A 10,366-nucleotide genomic window follows, 5' to 3' on the forward strand; every position below is an offset into this window, starting at 1 on the left:
TTCTGCAAGACGAAATCTTGCGCAGTGGCCTCCCGGATGACTTCCATCGGAATGGCAGGTGGTAGAGCTTGATCCGCCACGAAGTGGATATACTCCTCTGCAATGGAGGGCCTGTACTCAGACAATGTGAGTGGGTGTCGTGACATGTAGTCTGCCGGGTTCTCAGACTTCCCCGGTTTGTGGACGATTGTGAAAGCATATTCCTGTAATCTTAGACCCCATCGTTCGATTCTCGGAGGCATCTTGGATCTCGGGTTACTGTAAATGGTGACCAACGCCTGGTGATCAGTGATCAGGGTAAAATGCTTGCCATAAATAAAGACATGAAAATGTTCGCACGCCCATACCACCGCAAGACTCTCCTTTTCAGGTTGTGAATATGCTTTTTCGGGGTCTGAAAGACTGCGACTGGCATAGGCAACTATTCGTCTCTGATCAGAGTCATTGTCGTATTGCGCCAGAATCGCCCCCAACCCCACCGGGCTGGCATCCACTGTAATCTCTGTTTTCCGGCGAGGACTAAAGTATGAGAGGTTATCGGCAGATTCCACCGCCCGCTTGATCTCCCTGAATGCCTGTTCACACTGAGAGGACCAGTCAAACGGCTGGCTCTGTTTCGTGAGAGCCCAAAGTGGGTGGCTGATAGTCGCATAGTCTTTGATGTAGCGAGCACAGTAGCTGGCCATGCCCAGGAATGACCATACTTCACTAACGTCTTGTGGGCTCTTGGTCTCATTCAGAGCAGTTATCTTGTCTGGATCGGGTTTCATCCCCACACCCGAGAAAATGTCACCGAAAAATGTCAAAGTGGACTGGTGGAACTCACGCTTATCTTTGTTCAATGTCAAGTTAGCTTCCAGTAGGGCCTGGCATGTTCGATCAAGAGCATTGTCATGCTCACGAACGTCTGACCCGTACACCAGAATGTCGTCACTATAGTTCAAGGTGTTGGGGATGTGACGAATAACTTGTCGAATTGCCTCCTGAAAGATTTCTGCAGCCGAGGAGACACCAAAACTCAATCACTTGTATCCGAATAGTCCAAGATGGGTCGCGAATGTCGTGATGTAGCGAGACTTGACATCCAACTCCAACTGGTGGTAGCCTTTGTTTAAATCAAGCTTTGAGAACACCCTCGCTCCATTAAGTGCAGAGATCATGTCGCTGAGATGTGGCCCAGGATGACGCTCCCTTTCTATAGCCGTGTTGGGTAGTCGCATGTCAACACACAGCCTCACTTTGCCAGGAGTGCCTTTCTTCGGTACAATAACTACCGGCGACACCCATGGAGTCGGACCGTCCGTCCTTTCAATGATGTCCGCTGACAGGAGTTCTTGAAGTTCATCATCCACAGCTTGCTGGAGGTGAAATGGGACTCGTCGAGGGTGTTGTGCTACTGGTCTGACCTGTTCATTAATGTGAAGACGGATTTGGCACCCTTTCATCTTCCCTAGTCCTTGGAATAATCTGGGAAATTTACTGATAATGTCTGGGTCATCACTGACCTTAAAGAGAATTCCAACAAGTCGGAGGCGTTCTGTTGTTGGGAGACTGAGGAGGCAGTCTGCTTCCGGTCCTTGGATGACGTGTATGAATGCTGGTATGGTCACAGTTTTATGCGTGAGAGTTGTTGGAAATTTGCCCAAGCAAGGGAGTGGCTTCTTGGCCATCCAGGTGAAAACTTGGACGTGTGCAGGAGTCAGTGGTGGTTTAGGCTTCATCTTCTCATATTCCGTGACTGGAATGTAGTTCAACGAAGCTCCGCAGTCCAGCACAAATTTGGTCTCGTGGTTTCCTACACATATGTCCAGACGTGGATATTTCTTGAGTTGGTCAGGGTCAGCAATCATGTTCACATATTCCACTGTGTATTCAGACTCTCTGGACGATGATCTAGAATCTCTGGAAGGTGATCTCCGCTCCCATCTAGATCGTCGTGATTCCTGGCTGGAGTGTGACGACCCTGACGACAACGGCTTGTCCTGGACTGCTCTTATGTGATGTTTTCTGGTGTCAGAGCGAGATGACCTCATCGTTCCGCTCCGCCTCTCCTTTTGATATTCCCCACACATCACTTCAAAGTGGTTCGTCCGCCCACATCTTCTGCATCGCTGGCCCATGGCAGGGCAGGCATCGACATGTGGGTAGTCATATCCACATCTATAACATCTTTTTGTCCTCTCCGGCCTCCTTTCCTTTCGCCCAGGGTCTCGCCTCCTGTGCTCAGTGTGTCTTTGACGAGATGAAAGCCTGGGTCTCCATTGCTTTTCTTTTGAGTTTCGACGACTGCCGCCGCTAGCTTGAACCCGAAGCACTTGTTCACGGCTTACATTGCGTCCAGTTTCAATGTTAGTAGCGTGTTCTTCCGCCTGGTCATAGACGCGAGTCATTTCTTCAATGTCATCTAGTTCATGAGGTTTTCTCAGCAGCCGCCTCCGGAGTGTTTCCGAGTGGCACCCATCTATGATTTGTGATTTTATGGCAGCATCTGTCGAGAAGGTATCAAACTCGCAGTGCCTCGATAATCGCCATAGCCGGGTGATGAATGTGCTCATTTCTTCCTCTTTTCCCTGGCGTGCTTGATGAAATGCATGCCGTTCATAGTCAACATTCCTTTTGTGAAGGAATTTTTTGTTCAAGGCCTCACGCACCTTGTGGTAAGTTCCTACGTCTGCAGGAGGAAAATCTTTGATTATCTTACTAATTTCTCGGCCCGCTAAATTGCGGAGGGCAATCAATTTCTCTTCATCAACGGTTACCTTGGACCCTTTAATGTAGTCTTCAAAGTCCTCAAGCCACTCGTGCCATCTGGGGCCCATGCTCCCTCCCGTGGTCAGTGTTAAAGGTTCCGGTGGCCGCAGATGCGACACTCCCGTGATGACCGGTTTGACTTAATTTCATTGTGGGGAGGTGTTTGGGGTTACCATCGTGATATTACATACCCTTCGCTCTTTCCTTTGACTCTGGTTAACTTATTGTTCCTTCTTCACAGGTGCTCAAACTGATCGGTTGCGTCTTACTCGTTATTTCTGCCTTGCATTAACCCGTGCTCATTTGTACTGCTACAGTTGCTTGTGCTGGCTTAGCGTTAGTGTCTTGCATTAACTCGTGCTTGTTTGTACTGCTACAGTGGCTTGTGCTTGCTTGGCATCAGTGTCTTGCATTAACTCGTGCTTGTTTGTGCTGTTACAGCTGCTTGTGCTTGTTTAGCATCAGTGTTCTGCATTAACTTGTGCTTGTTTTGTTTCCAGTAGTCTCTGTGTGTCACTGCTTGTTCGCCAACTGACACGCCTGACTTCAAGATGGCCGCCCCCAAACAGCACAGGGGTGTCCCTTTCAACAGCCTGACTTCAAGATGGCCGCCTTTCTGAAATTCCCAGACACCACGAGGATCGAAGTTGCATCCACTCTTCAGGCTCACAGGGCTCATGCGGCACTCACCGGCAGCTTTCCTGGCGGGCAGCAGGTTTCCTTTGATCACCTTCGGGCCTCTCGCCTTCATGCACCTGCAGGTGAGCTCGGGATCAGCTCCCGATCTTTAGCTTGCCAAACCCCACGCATCGGGGGTGAGCTCCGACGCTCAGCGCTCTCGGCACGGGGTACTCGACTTCCCCCTACGTCCCCACGGCTCTCCACACCACTGCAGACAGTAGTGGCCTCCAGGACTCCTCAGGAAGTCTGGGGTGGGCTCCCGACTTCGTCGTTGGTCCCGCACGACCCCCGACTCGCACTCACTTTTTGGGCACGAAACGGCGCCGAGTTCAAAAAATCTTCTTTGGCGCTCGACCGCGCTCCCTTCACACGGCTCCACGCGATCGCTGCATCGCGGAGCGGGGACATTCGCTGCTGGCCTCTTCTTTGGGCGGCAACTTCTTTGGGGCACACGCGCACGTCGCAACTGCGACAGTTCCTCACCAGTGTCCCCGGGACAGGATGCTGTTTCTGGGTTTACTGAGAGAGCAAGCTGCTCATCCCACCCTCGTCGCCAGTTGTCGTGTCCTGACTCAAGAAAGATAGACACGATGTGTATATTTTATCAGCTCTTTATTCCTTGCATCCTTCTTCATTCACGTCCCTATTCTATCTTCCCTTTCCTGCTAACGCTCCTCCTCTTCCCTTGGTCCCCGCCTAACTCCGCCCACCCAACTACTAGACTGCTAACTACGTTACATCGATGTGCGCCCATCTCCAGCAATGCGCCTCATGATAATCTGGAGTACCCTCAGCCACCTCCTATTGTGCACTGGAACACACAGACCTTCACCACTAACTTGAATCATGACATTCAGTCTACTTATACACAGTCTATACTTATACGGGCCTCACACACCATTCTAGAGGTCGAACAGCTCAACACTGATGCTGCAGATCAGCTTTGCTCAGCAGCCTCTTCTGGGCTGTAACTCACAGCTGACATCCAGTCCAGCCAGAGCCTTTTTGTCCGGCATTGCAGCACCTATTGGTCTTTGAACTGCATTAAAGCAGAATTCAGCTCACCCCACGATTAATGGGACTGATGTATTTTTACATATACGAGATCCTCCAATCTGCCTGGTTAGGGGGGGGGGGCAAGATATCAAAGAGGTTTAGTTTAGTCCCTGCCATAGTGGGGCAAAGTACTAAACTTCTGACAGTGGACAACCCCTTTTAGCAACCTACAAAAAAGACCCTCTGTTTATATTGTGTTACAACTCATAATCTGCACTGGTGAGGACAGGCAAGGGTGTGTGGTCCTCTCTTTCAGATGCAATGCACTGCCAGGCTTTTAAAACGGGCTACACCTATGGTTGAGTTATTCGCATACCTTGGTTTCATAGTCTTCCAGCCAGAGGTTAAGAGCTTAAATCCCACTGTCTTCCTAGTCAAGTAATTGTCCAAACTGCTGGTTCATTCCCTGGCCAATTTCACGCCTTGATTAATTTCCTATTATCACAGGAATGAGATCAGGTTATTCAGCCACTCATTTGTTTGTAACCATGGAGAGAGGAAATCTCAATAGTAACAGAAATAACAGTGTTGCCAACGCAGTAGATGAAATGTTATCTGAATCTTACTCTTAGCTTCAGCAGGTGATGGCTGCAAGAGGTGGTCTTGCACAGCTGCGACCTGATGTGATTTCGGGAACCCAAAATGAAGATCACAGATGACATTTGTGTTCAATATGACGGTACACAGTCAAAATATCGAGTTTTTATTATCGATTTGCATTAATATCGATTAAAAAATATAGAATGGACACAATATCGACTGGACAGAATATAGACTACAAAAATATCGAAGAGGATAGCATTAATATCGAATTAAAAAATATAGAATGGACATAATATCGAATGGACAGAATATGGACTACAAAAATATAGAATGAACAGAATATAGACATCGAATTTGAGGTAAGTAAGTTAATATCAATTTTTAAAGTGTTTTTTATGTTAGTATATGTTTGAAAAGTGTGTATTTATTTTATTATTTCTATTAATTAATAATTTTTATGGTATTTCATTTTTGCGTAATATAATTCTGTAGCGGGTTGTGGGTTTGTAGGGGAATAGGGTGGGAAGTAATTTAATTATAATTAATTAAATATGTTAATTTATTTATTGGTATTTATTTTGAATTAATTGTTAATTAATTATTACTTGGTAATTAATTAAAATATAATTGGTAATTATTTTTAATTAATTGATTTATTGATAATTATGTTAATTTTAGTAATTTATTTTCTGTAGTGGGTTGTGGGTTTATGGGGTAATAGGCTGGGAAGTAATTTAATTATAATTAATTAAATATGTTAATTTATTTATTGGTATTTATTTTCGAATTAATTAATAATTAATTATTATTGGTAATTAATTCAAATATAATTGGTAATTAATTAAAAGTAATAGATTATTTAATAAATATGTTAATTTTAGTAATGTTTTTTCAGTAAAGGTTGTGGGTTTATAGGGGAATAGGGTGGGAAGTTATTTAATTATAAATAATTTAACATGTTAATTTATTTATTTGTATTTATTGTGAAATAATTGGTAATTATTTATTAATTGGTAATTAATTAAAATATAATGGGTAATTAATTTTAATTAATTTATTAATTGATAATTATGTTTATTTTATTAATTAAGTTTCTATTGTGGGTTGTGGGTTTATAGGGGAATAGGGTGGGGAGTAATTTAATTGTTAGTAATTCTATTTTTAAATAATTTTTTTTATTTTATCACATTTTTAATTATTATCTAATTGTTAATTAATTTATTGTTAATTGGTAAATAATTTGTATTAGTAGGTAATTGTTTTTATTACTTAATTTTTATTTGCATTTTTAATTGATTAATTAATATATTATATAAAAGTGTTAAGTGTTTTAATTAATTTGTAATTGGTATTATTATTTATTTAATTTTTATTTATATATGAAGTATTTATTTCCCTACTGTTGCACTCACTGGAGTGGGTATAGTATTTTTTACCCTCCTGCTATCCAATGCTTTCCCTACTGTTGCACTCACTGGAGTGGGAATGGTAATTTTTACCTCTACGCTATCCAACTCTTTCCCTACTGTTGCACTCTCTGGAGTGGGAATAGAGATTTTTATCCCTACGCTATCCAACGCTTTCCCTACTGTTGCACTCTCTGGAGTGGGAATAGTAATTTTTACCCCTATGCTATCCAACGCGTTCCCTACTGTTGCACTCTCTGGAGTGGAAATAGTAATTTTTACCCCTACGCTATCCAACGCTTTCCGTACTGTTGCACTCTCTGGAGTGGGAATAGTAATTTTTACCCCTACGCTATCCAACGCTTTCCCTACTGTTGCATTCACTGGAGTGGGAGTGGTAATTTTTACCTCTACGCTATCCAACTCTTTCCCTACTGTTGCACTCTCTGGAGTGGGAATAGAGATTTTTATCCCTACGCTATCCAACGCTTTCCCTACTGTTGCACTCTCTGGAGTGGGAATAGTAATTTTTACCCCTATGCTATCCAACGCTTTCCCTACTGTTGCACTCTCTGGAGTGGGAATAGTAATTTTTACCCCTACGCTATCCAATGCTTTCCGTACTGTTGCACTCTCTGGAGTGGGAATAGTAATTTTTACCCCTACGCTATCCAACGCTTTCCCTACTGTTGCACTCTGTGGAGTGGGAATAGTAATTTTTACCCCTACGCTATCCAGCGCTTTCCCTACTGTTGCACTCTCTGGAGTTGGAATAGTAATTTTTACCCCTACGCTATCCAACGCTTTCCCTACTGTTGCACTCTCTGGAGTGGGAATAGTCATTTTTACCTCTACGCTATCCAACGCTTTCCCTACTGTTGCACTCTCTGGAGTGGGAATAGTAATTTTTACCCCTACGCTATCTAGTGCTTTCCCTACTGTTGCACTCTCTGGAGTTGGAATAGTAATTTTTACCCCTACGCTATCCAACACTTTCCCTACTGTTGCACTCTCTGGAGTTGGAATAGTAATTTTTACCCCTACGCTATCTAACGCTTTCCCTACTGTTGCACTCTCTGGAGTGGGAATAGTAATTTTTACCTCTACGCTATCCAACGCTTTCCCTACTGTTGCACTCTCTGGAATGGGAATAATAATTTTTACCCCTTCGCTATCCAACGCTTTCCCTACTGTTGCACTCTCTGGAATGGGAATAGTAATTTTTACCCCTACGCTATCCAACGCTTTCCCTACTGTTGCACTCTCTGGAGTGGGAATAGTAATTTTTACCCCTACGCTATCCAAAGCTTTCCCTACTGTTGCACTCTGTGGAGTGGGAATAGTAATTTTTACCCCTACGCTATCCAGTGCTTTCCCTACTGTTGCACTCTCTGGAGTTGGAATAGTAATTTTTACACCTACGCTATCCAACGCTTTCCCTACTGTTGCACTCTCTGGAGTTGGAATAGTAATTTTTACCCCTACGCTATCTAACGCTTTCCCTACTGTTGCACTCTCTGGAGTGGGAATAGTAATTTTTACCTCTACGCTATCCAACGCTTTCCCTACTGTTGCACTCTCTGGAATGGGAATAATAATTTTTACCCCTTCGCTATCCAACGCTTTCCCTACTGTTGCACTCTCTGGAATGGGAATAGTAATTTTTACCCCTACGCTATCCAACGCTTTCCCTACTGTTGCACGCTCTGGAGTGGGCATAGTAATTTTTACCCCTACGCTATCCAAAGCTTTCCCTACTGTTGCACTCTGTGGAGTGGGAATAGTAATTTTTACCCCTACGCTATCCAGTGCTTTCCCTACTGTTGCACTCTCTGGAGTTGGAATAGTAATTTTTACACCTACGCTATCCAACGCTTTCCCTACTGTTGCACTCTCTGGAGTGGGAATAGTAATTTTTACCTCTACGCTATCCAACGCTTTCCCTACTTTTGCACTCTCTGGAGTGGGAATAGTAATTTTTACCCCTACGCTATCCAGCGCTTTCCCTACTGTTGCACTCTCTGGAGTGGGAATAGTAATTTTTACCTCTACACTATCCAACGCTTTCCCTACTGTTGCACTCTCTGGAGTGGGAATAGTAATTTTTCCCACTACGCTATCCAACGCTTTCCCTACTGTTGCACTCTCTGGAGTGGGAATAGTAATTTTTACCCCTACGCTATCCAGCACTTTCCCTACTGTTGCACTCTCTGGAGTTGGAATAGTATTTTTTACCCCTACGCTATCCAGCGCTTTCCCTACTGTTGCACTCTCTGGAGTTGGAATAGTAATTTTTACCCCTACGCTATCCAACGCTTTCCCTACTGTTGCACTCTCTGGAGTTGGAATAGTCATTTTTACCTCTACGCTATCCAACGCTTTCCCTACTGTTGCACTCTCTGGAGTGGGAATAGAAATTTTTACCCCTACGCTATCTAGTGCTTTCCCTACTGTTGCACTCTCTGGAGTTGGAATAGTAATATTTACCCCTACGCTATCCAACACTTTCCCTACTGTTGCACTCTCTGGAGTTGGAATAGTAATTTTTACCCCTACGCTATCTAACGCTTTCCCTACTGTTGCACTCTCTGGAGTGGGAATAGTAATTTTTACCTCTACGCTATCCAACGCTTTCCCTACTGCACTCTCTGGAATGGGAATAATAATTTTTACCCCTTCGCTATCCAACGCATTCCCTACTGTTGCACTCTCTGGAATGGGAATAGTAATTTTTACCCCTACGCTATCCAACGCTTTCCCTACTGTTGCACGCTCTGGAGTGGGAATAGTAATTTTTACCCCTACGCTATCCAAAGCTTTCCCTACTGTTGCACTCTGTGGAGTGGGAATAGTAATTTTTACCCCTACGCTATCCAGTGCTTTCCCTACTGTTGCACTCTCTGGAGTTGGAATAGTAATTTTTACACCTACGCTATCCAACGCTTTCCCTACTGTTGCACTCTCTGGAGTGGGAATAGTAATTTTTACCTCTACGCTATCCAACACTTTCCCTACTGTTGCACTCTCTGGAGTGGGAATAGTAATTTTTACCCCTACGCTATCCAGCGCTTTCCCTACTGTTGCACTCTCTGGAGTGGGAATAGTAATTTTTACCTCTACACTATCCAACGCTTTCCCTACTGTTGCACTCTCTGGAGTGGGAATAGTAATTTTTCCCACTACGCTATCCAACGCTTTCCCTACTGTTGCACTCTCTGGAGTGGGAATAGTAATTTTTACCCCTACGCTATCCAGCACTTTCCCTACTGTTGCACTCTCTGGAGTTGGAATAGTATTTTTTACCCCTACGCTATCCAGCGCTTTCCCTACTGTTGCACTCTCTGGAGTTGGAATAGTAATTTTTACCCCTACGCTATCCAACGCTTTCCCTACTGTTGCACTCTCTGGAGTGGGAATAGTCATTTTTACCTCTACGCTATCCAACGCTTTCCCTACTGTTGCACTCTCTGGAGTGGGAATAGAAATTTTTACCCCTACGCTATCTAGTGCTTTCCCTACTGTTGCACTCTCTGGAGTTGGAATAGTAATTTTTACCCCTACGCTATCCAACACTTTCCCTACTGTTGCACTCTCTGGAGTTGGAATAGTAATTTTTACCCCTACGCTATCTAACGCTTTCCCTACTGTTGCACTCTCTGGAGTGGGAATAGTAATTTTTACCTCTACGCTATCCAACGCTTTCCCTACTGCACTCTCTGGAATGGGAATAATAATTTTTACCCCTTCGCTATCCAACGCTTTCCCTACTGTTGCACTCTCTGGAATGGGAATAGTAATTTTTACCCCTACGCTATCCAACGCTTTCCCTACTGTTGCACGCTCTGGAGTGGGAATAGTAATTTTTACCCCTACGCTATCCAAAGCTTTCCCTACTGTTGCACTCTGTGGAGTGGGAATAGTAATTTTTA

This window comes from Lissotriton vulgaris, chromosome 12 (genome assembly GCF_964263255.1).
Source record: "Lissotriton vulgaris chromosome 12, aLisVul1.2, whole genome shotgun sequence".
NCBI classification, from domain to species: Eukaryota; Metazoa; Chordata; class Amphibia; order Caudata; family Salamandridae; genus Lissotriton; species Lissotriton vulgaris.